A 9,212-nucleotide genomic window follows, 5' to 3' on the forward strand; every position below is an offset into this window, starting at 1 on the left:
ATGTTTATCACAGATGGAATTTATCATGAATTAATAATAGGTTAAATAATACATGTCATATTTCCACTGGATGTTTTAGATGAAAAAGTGCTGCATGTAGTGCATTATAATGGCATCGTGAGTAATGCAGCATGTGCTCTCCTTTGTAGATAAGTGCAGTTAATGTTCCCCGCGAACTTAATATTATCTTGCATATGTATGCATCATACATGTGTATCTGAGACTGTTTTGAGTGTTTTCTGTTTTATTTTATGATGTTATGCTTGCACTATATAGTGCTGCACATGTAAAATGTATGCTTAACAACTGGGGAGTTTAGGAAAAAAATCAATAGAAAAACCTTTTCTTACTTAATCTCCAGATACTCCAAGTGATATTTTTATAATATCAAGCTTCAATATTTAACATTAAATGATTTTTTTGTATATATAACCTGTATATATATATTGGTCACTGATGTTCAGAAAAAGAGAAAATTGATATCAGACGGCAGTTTCTTTAAATAATTTTTAGCATCTTTCACCCTTAATGAATTTAAACAGCATTTAAAGCTAAAAGAATCAATGCTACCTCCCCTTGAACAAACACCAGACAGACACAGTCCTCAACTCACTGGTGAACATGAAGAGCCCTGAGACGGTTGAGACCAAAGACAAAGCTGAAAGGGGAGTATCAGTGTTGTTATTTAAGTTGCGGCAATCAAACAAAGAAGGGGTATTTACCTAAATTAGAACTATTTACTCATACAGCCTATTTCTATAAAGCTGAGTAGTTCCAATGGTAGACTATTTTATTATTTCACATTACTACATATCATACTAGCTTGTGGAGGCAGAAGGGAGGTTGGTCGGGTTATGTGTATCAAACAGCATAAAAGATTCTCCATACTTTACTATTCTTTTCCCTTAACTTTTTAAGAAGAATGAAAGAAACTATAAGTGAATTGAAAGTATCCACATGATGGGCATGTTGCACACCTCTGGCAAACAACGTGAGGAAGCTCAGGGAATCTGGGCCAGAGAGTCCTCTCAGTGAGACGGCATCAGTTCACTTTACAGCTCAAACATACACACAAACATGTCCAGGGGCATGCACCCTTCATCTTCAATATTCTTGGCGGATGGAAGTAATTCAATTATGTCCCAGCACGTTTGTGTTTGTTTACCCATATCGCAGCGATGCCTGATTTAACTCTCCTGGGATATCACACGGGATCGGCAGATGTTGCAAAGACCTCTGTGACCTCGAAAGTCCCACAGTCATGATCTGTGTATGTGTGTGTGCAGTGGTTTGCTGAGGCGTAGCAACACTGCCAGCTCCTTTTTCCCCTGCTTAGCCCATGAGTAATGCTCAGACCAGAGCGTAGGGGCTGGGCCACCAGGGTTCATTAACTCAGCTGAAGCTTGATGAGCTGGAAAACTCCTAAACTTCAATGTTTTAGTCCAGCAAAAGCTCCACATACTGTTGGAGTGTAATTTCACCCTGTGTGGTAAATGCCCTGAGTGTATGCTGAGACCATTGATTAGCAGACAAAGGCAAACAAACTGAAATTTGATGTGTATATGTATGAATTCCATTTTTGGAATGTTATGCCAAATCCTCTCAGGTAACATGACAGGAGGTGAATCAAGGGAAACACTTGTAGACTCTGGTCCCAGTCATTCAACTAGTTGTTTTGTTCATCTTTATCTTTTATCTTGTTTAACTTTCCCATCTCAATTGGAATAACCCAAATTCTTTCAGATATCTGAGGACCACTGTATGTTGGCTTCAGTTGACAATGTTGTGGCGTGGGAGCACTGCACATACTGACCGCGAGCTGACCGTTGCGTTTACGACCCAGAGGCTCCACTCCCAGATGACTGCAGACAACAGTTTCACTTGACCTTGGCTGTTATGACCACCAGGCCGAGACCTGACCTGTCAGGTGTGGTTCACAGGGGCGTTTTAGGTCAGTGATGGAGAGTTTCAGGAGAGGCTGCTTGGTGCCTGGTGAGCCTGAAAGTGATAGTACACACATAAATCAGTGTGACAAGGGGCTGTTGTTTCTCCAAGATAAAAGGTGCAAGGCCCTGACCCTCTCTGTCCAGGTCTAAGACAAAGTTTCACATGAATAGTTTGTGGCTCTTAAACTCAGTTTTCAAGTTGAAAGTTGGTATATAAAGTGACAGCTTGGTGCATTGTTTATAACCAGCAATTTGAAAGATTAAACAGTGTTATACAAGTTTATTTTGTTAGGTAAAAATGTTGAGCCATTTTTATTCATTTTGAGAAATATATTGTACCGTTGCCTGGCAAAAGTTATGCATGGTTAGCTAAACTTAGTATAAGCCTGAAAGCAGTGTGAAACTGCTAGCCTCGCCCCTATGTAAAAAATTGGCATAAAACTAGAAGCACTGAATAACACCTAATCTTTCTCTTTCTAGATTCAACAACAAATCTCTCCCTCACTGGCAAAACACAAAATAAAATAAAATATTTCATACATAATTGCACTAAATACAAGACTGTTCTTCTTTGACCAGCTGGGCAAAACTCCCCTGGGACCCTCAACCACTACATTGAGTCATCTGGTTTGAGGTAACTGGCTTAATTATATAGTATCTCTGAATATTAGCCTCAAAACTATAATGTCAAGTGACAGTAAAAATCATGAAATGGCCTACATTGACTAAGGTAAAACAATATAAGTATGCATCTCAAATGTGGTGTATTATAACATAGGAACACAATGTAAGGGAGGGGCTGGAAGCCAACTTTTGCACCAAGGGTCCTAAAGACAGTTATATATATGCAACATTCTAAAGGAAGACTGGTGGAACAACATTGTGTAAAAAGCACATGATACTAGATAGCACGGTATTACAAATTATAACAGCGATCCCATGCCCCATAATTACACATTAAAAGTATTTTCACCCTGGTAACACACTTCAAGTGATCCTCATGAGTTCATCTCATTTTTCTCATTTTCGTCCGCTTATCCGGGGTCGGGTCGCGGGGGGAGCAGCTCAAGCAGTTATGAGTTCAGTTATGGTGCAAAGATCGGTCAGAGCTACGAGCTGTATGAGCTTATGAATGTGCTTAAGGCAACCTTGCACTGAGTTTTGTCCAGAGGGAGAGATAATGCAACCACTGAGGGGCAGTGTTGTTCCAGTGATGATACAACTGCAGCATGGCCAACGGGTCCGTGCAGAGCATTTTCACATCTACATGTGTGATTACAACATGTTTAACATGTATTAAGTCAGCAGCCAACTTCTGCTAATTGTACAATAACTTTGCAGAGAGTATATAATGATGAACTGACATCGTTTCATTCCATCTTATTGTTCACCTGCTGCTTTCAAGCTGACGTGCCTTTGCTCTCTTCCTTCCTTTTCATTGCCATCCTGATTCTGTCTCATCCTCCTCACATCACCTCTGACTGTAAAACAGACAAGCCCTCCTGGCATGTGTCATTACCAATCCAAACTGTTTGCCTGTGACATACTGTCACCCTGGACGCAGTGACTGCTCCCACATGGCCCGTCCGTGCTGCAGGAAGCACCGATCGGATTCATCATAAATCGCGATGTTTCAGACTCAGCTGAGAAGCACTGTAGCCTTGAGCTCGCAGTGTGACTGGCACTGAAAAGTAGCCAAATGAGAGCTTTGATATGTGGCACTAGCAGGAGGATGAAAGCTAGATTGGAGCTGATGAATTAAGGATGGCAAGTAACACATTTATTCTTAACTGCTGCCTTTTAGCAAGGCAGTATATTCTAAGCGTTGCCAGTGCCCTTGCTCATTTGATATTACATAACCTCTATCAACCCTGTAAGAAACTTGTTTTCACACTTTCCATGCTACAAAATAAGCATAAGCTTTTTTTTTTTCTCCTCTCAGTTCTCATCTTACAACAGCAACATGAAACTTCTTCACGCGAGGTCTGAGATTTACTGGTTATTACATCACAGGAGTTTCACTCAAGGTGAGTAATATTAGTGGGGTTTCCTGGAAGCATACAGCCTCTGTCACTATGACTCAATGGATGAAGGTATAAAGCTGCAGAGGGGTTGCTCATAAACCTGCTGCAGCGCTGGTGCTACAACAACAGTGATTTCCCCTTTGGTAACTAATGGCTTTGCATGTTTTCCCCCTGGGGCTGAGGTGTCACATGTCCCCTGGGAAGCTTAACTAGCCACAGTCACTCCAAGAAAAGCCTGCTAAGCAAAGTGCAAATGTTTTTCTTTTAACAACAACAAAATTCCCATTAATTTGACGTCATAGGAAAACTGATTAAATGTGCTATAATTCAGAACGATTATGAAGTCTTTGTCCCAGGTTTGCTTCAGGTGAACAAGTCATTTAGGAATTCCCACAGACAATGCTCCCATCTACTTAATGGAAGTTCACGGGTTTGTCATGCAATGCCTGTAGGAATACAGTGCATTTTCTGCTCTGCCGCTAAATCGCTTTCTGCTTCACTGACATTCCCTTGCCTGTTTGTTTGGGGCAGTGCACAGCCTCATGTGATTTATTGGGCTTGATGGCAAGATGAGCAGTAATTCACTGCTTCACCGCCATCAGTATAATCCTGAAACAAGCAAGTCAAATTTGTATTGTTCATTTCCTTCACTTCTTGCCGAACGTGGTTTTTTTTGTGCACGGCTTCAAGACGCTCCTCTCAACATATGTCACCTCACGCTCTGTTTAGTTGACAAACTTTTTTGTGTGCAATTGCAGAACATTAAACCGGTAGGTGCATGTGAGGATGTTGTCTCTCTGGTACGCCTCCATCACATCATCGCCCACCGTGTCACTTCTAACAAGGCAGAAGGCAGCAGACACTTCCTTTTCAAGTGGCGTCTTTGGAAATGAAAGGCAGCACGAGAGAGGAAGCCAGAAAATGAGGAGGAATTACAACAAGGTAGCCACGCAAGGCGCCGGGACTTGGAGATGATGAAATAGAAGCCCACTTTAGAACAGAGAGCCTTACAAATCTCACAAGTCCCCAGTTTATCACAGCCCCTCCCCCCACCCTACCCCAGTCATTTCATGCCCTCTCGCAGCTTCTCATCTCCGCAGGGTGGTGAAGTTTGAAACCAGATAAAGAGTTCACCCCACTTACCCGCAAGTTGAACACCTTGATTTCTCCCAGAATATTTGTTCAACGAAGCAGGCTGAGGTTTCCTTCTGAATTTGTGCCTCTGCTTGTTTACAAAAAGGGGTGTTGCATTGGTTACTAAAAATAGCTTAATTGACCCACTTTTTCAATAGGACCCTACTCGCATTTGTTTTTTAAAGGATAGATCACATCACAGAAGACCTTTAATAGAAACATCCAGTCAACATGTCTTCAGAATAATCTTGAGGTTACAATGACATCACCCAAAACATGCTTTTCTTCTCTTTAAACGCTGAGCCAGGCCTGAATCTGGTTTTGCCTCATTTGCTGCAAAAGGGTCGTGCATTGCTGTGTGTATCTCCACCATCAGTGATCTGTCTGAACATTGACAGGACCCACTTGGAAGGTTCTCATTACAAAACACAGTTTCCATCAGATCGCTGTAAAAAGACTACGTTATTGTCTGTGTTTTTACCCCCTGTTGGCATGAGAGTGAGACATATAGTCTACAGCAGTGAATCCCAACCACGGGTACTTGTAACTCAGGCTCTATTTCTGCAGTTTACTGGAGCCTGTGGAGAAACCAAATTAATTAATCAAATGAAATGAAATAGAATTTATCCATATAATGGTCTGTCGAGGACAATAACCATCAAAATACAGCCACTCAAGCTGGTGTGATATTGGTTTTTAGTTAACAGTTAACATAATAACCCAAAGTTAATGGATACATATTTGTTATAAAGAGTATAAAGAGTCGAAATTGTGGGTGAAAAATTTATGATGAAGTGATAAGTTATCATGGAAGAGAGGGGCTTGACAAAAGGCTTTGGGTTTAAATGTAAACTTCTTAACGAGAGAGCAACATGATCAAACACTCCATACCCAGCAGTCATGGTGCCACATCTCTATTAAACCTTTGACTAAAAACTATCCTGAACACATACACATAAAAAACACATAAACCAAGTTAGAACATTAACAAGCAAGTACAACTGTTATTTATTTAACCAGGACACTCAACAGTCCCATGAGCTTTAGTGCTCATACTGTCCAATCAGAGTGACTGGCTCACAGATCGCTACAATGAAAGAGTTGAAATCACATAAAGTAGCCTGATGGATAACAGGTTGTAAGATCCATCCTCTGTCTCTAATGATAGCTTTAGAAATTTAAAGTAGAATGAAATGACTCTGATGGAAATCTTAGGTGCTGTTAGAAAAAGGGTTATAAAATCCAAACGTTTAAAGCAGAAATTGAACACAAGTAAAGACTTGTGAAATGACATGATGATACTGAGACACAGACTGTTTGTGTGGCGATGACCTCCTGCACTGGAAGTGGTGGCGATCCTATCTGTACGACATGCATACCACAACTTTGGTTGCTATGGTTACAGATGTGCTTAATGAGCTGTACAAAAGATAAACAATTAAAGAAGTCGGCATGTGTTATTGAGCGCAGACTGAACAATAGAATACAATGGAGGAGAAAAGATGAAATGAACAAATATTAGCTCACATTAAACAGTTGATGATATCTGAGCTCACTTTAAGAGGTGGTGAGGTACATCAGGAAAAAGAAGGCGGAGAACCACTGACCTACAGGGTCCTGTCGGGACATGTGTGAGTTATTTGATTGACTAGCTCTCTGGCTGGGAAAAGGTCCAAAGCAGCGGAGGGCAGTGAATGGCTTGGATCCAAAATGGTCTGCTGACTTTTCTCTTTTCTGGCTGATTTACTAAGGAGTCTTTGAACTCTTCTCGGGTGGAGCGATAAATCAAAAGCAACAAAAAAGAGCTTACAATATCTTAACAAAAAGAAACAAAAAGCACAGGGACGACAAAACAAAGGCTAAAAAAATCCTACATTTGCTCTTTAATTCAACCGAGGATCATTTATCTTCTCTTGCTATATGCTGCTGTACATATATGATGTTTTTAAAGATCCACTAAATCCACATCAATATGCACTCATGAATGGTTCTTGGGGAATAAAGACATTGTGAACTGAACGTTTCTCCAAAGTGAGCTACAAGTCATCTAATGGAAGCAATGCTAAGGGTAAAATCCTGGACAACTCCCCTGACACCTTCTTGTAGATCTGAATCCAAACAGTGCGCTCTGAAGTGCTGCACTTTCATGGGAGAAAAAAGAAACCAGCTCCTATGGCAACAGAAAATCAGTTAAATGAAGACAAACAGGAGGCCTCAGAACCTCCACCTACGCGCACACTAAAAAAACACAACCTCCTTTCACATATCCATCAATGTAGTAACTTTTTAGACTCCCTGAATGCTAATGGCTCTTAGCATGCACTGCTTAAATAGGTCACGACTGGGAATAATTGTATTAACTGCTGTAAACAGAAATAAACAAGGGGGAAAGTGAAGAAACGTAATGGCTTGTCGCAATCTATTCAGAGGCTTTCTCAGAAAATGGCGGTGAAGTCTTGAGGGAACCACTGAGCGTCACAATTTGGCTTTTTGTGAAAATCCCATCTGCTTAAAAAAGACAATTACAGAGAGAGCAACGCAAAAAAAAAGTGTCTTCAAGACAGGAAGTTTTAACCTGGTGATTTTCTTCAGAAAATGAGCTGCAGTGATGCTCACTCTTATCTGAATCACACAGATAATTTGACTTTGCAGCTCTTATTCTACTTTACCTTACATCCCCGCGACCTATTGAATAGAATGCATTAAACTGTCATTAAGTGGTTTGCAATTCAGAGTGAGCTCTTGAGAGAATATGAACTGAATGATATGGGTATTAAATGTGATGGGTCCTGCTTCCACTTTCTCTGTGTTTCTGGATCTTCCCTCCAAAGTCGGAATGTCTCGACTGGTCCTGAGACACGGCACCAAGAACAAGCTGAGCACCCCACAAATATGTGCAGCGGTTGGTTTTGCAGAGAGAACAGCGGGAAGTTGATCAGTTCTTCAAATTGGCCAAATGTGGATTCAGCTGGTCGGATGTAGACATCAAGAACAAGTTGGCTTTTCAGCAGTATCATCACATCCACAGTCGCTCTGTCTGCTCCGCCACAGTGTCATGATGAAATTTCTCGTAGCAGTGGTTGACTCTTATTTCCTGGTTTTATCTCAAACAAATCTCTTTGCCCCCTCTGTCCAGGGAGCTATATTTATTCGACAGCACATTTATTCATAATGCTTGCTGGTCAAGCTGCTCCACTCTGGCTGGCTGGCGAGAGCAAGGTATTCTTTAAATGTTTGAACAGATGGCTCCCAAGAAGTCTGGAGGTAAAAATAAAAACATGTGCGTGAGGCATGAGAGCTAAGAATGCCATCTATTCTTCATCCCTTATCTTCTTTGGGATCCTGGCCTGGGGGGGTGATGGTTTTGCAAGTGCATGCACACACACAACAGCCAAATGGTCATATATAATTTTGATGTTTCCTACACTATGAAAGAATTCCTGAGTATGAGCTGTGCTATAGATGTAAACCATAACATTAAAGGCCTAAACTTTATGTGTCTGAATATCTGTCAAATCTAAAAAAGTTAATTCTATAATCTAAAATGAAAATATTGTTCATTCATATAGTTCATATTGTACAGGAAGACATTCACTCACATATTATATACCATTAGTTAAATACAGTTATACATCCAACAATTCTGGTTGTTATGGTAGAAATATAAAAGAAAAAATTGAAGTTTATATTTATTGTATTTTTAAAGAGAGTAAAAAAAGAATCCTGCCAATTTCTGACGATAGAGCCCTTTCACCTAAATCTTACACACTGAACCTTTAACTACATTTTGCGTTATCTTGCTAACAAATTAACTACCAAACGATATTTTTGGGGGGATATGCACTAAAATCTCATAAATATCAGTCATCATCAAGATCCATGAATTATTGTCTGAGAAATCCTTGAATAGGTTAGGAAACGTCAGATCTCACAATGCTGTGAAAAGTGAAAGAAAACGACTGGATCCACCCCCTGATCCAGATCTGCACCGTCACCACATCCTTCCAAGTTTTTAGGATATTTTAACTTAAAATGAGTTTCACCAATGGGTTAAAAAACTACTAAAGGGTTAATATGTCTAATTCAGCAGGACGGTCAATCTTTACAT

The sequence above is a fragment of the Platichthys flesus genome, chromosome 9 (assembly GCF_949316205.1).
Source record: "Platichthys flesus chromosome 9, fPlaFle2.1, whole genome shotgun sequence".
In the NCBI taxonomy this organism is placed as follows: domain Eukaryota; kingdom Metazoa; phylum Chordata; class Actinopteri; order Pleuronectiformes; family Pleuronectidae; genus Platichthys; species Platichthys flesus.